The sequence below is a fragment of the Austrofundulus limnaeus genome, unplaced genomic scaffold (assembly GCF_001266775.1).
Source record: "Austrofundulus limnaeus strain Quisiro unplaced genomic scaffold, Austrofundulus_limnaeus-1.0 Scaffold44, whole genome shotgun sequence".
Classification (NCBI taxonomy): Eukaryota; Metazoa; Chordata; class Actinopteri; order Cyprinodontiformes; family Rivulidae; genus Austrofundulus; species Austrofundulus limnaeus.
Window position 1 is genome coordinate 704608 of NW_013952446.1, and position 486 is coordinate 705093.

Genomic DNA, 486 nt, shown 5'->3' on the forward strand with positions numbered 1-486 from the left:
TATTCATTTACTGGGCTGAATTGTGAAGCACTTTGGTCAACTCATGTTGTTTTTATGTGCTATGTAAATGAATTGACTTTGACATTTATATTGAAGCTCAGGGTGAATGAGAATTCAACAACAGACAAAACCCAGTTTTTTTTCCCATTTTATTAATGTGTCCATTTAAGACAAGAACACAACAAGCAATAAGAAAACCTGTGTGACCAATAATACAAAATACATTCATTTTATTCATCCATCATTATACACCCATAAATCAATGGAAAGTATTCACACAAAAAATTCTTTAGTAGAATATACATCTCCACGCCATTTACACAGCATTTACACAAAATGTACTGGAATTAATAGTTTTTATTTACGAGCTACGTATGCAACTAGTTTGTAAAATTCGTCAAAGCTAAATAAAACTCCCCTATGGATCTACACGCACACACACGCACACACACACACACACACACACACACACACACACACACACAC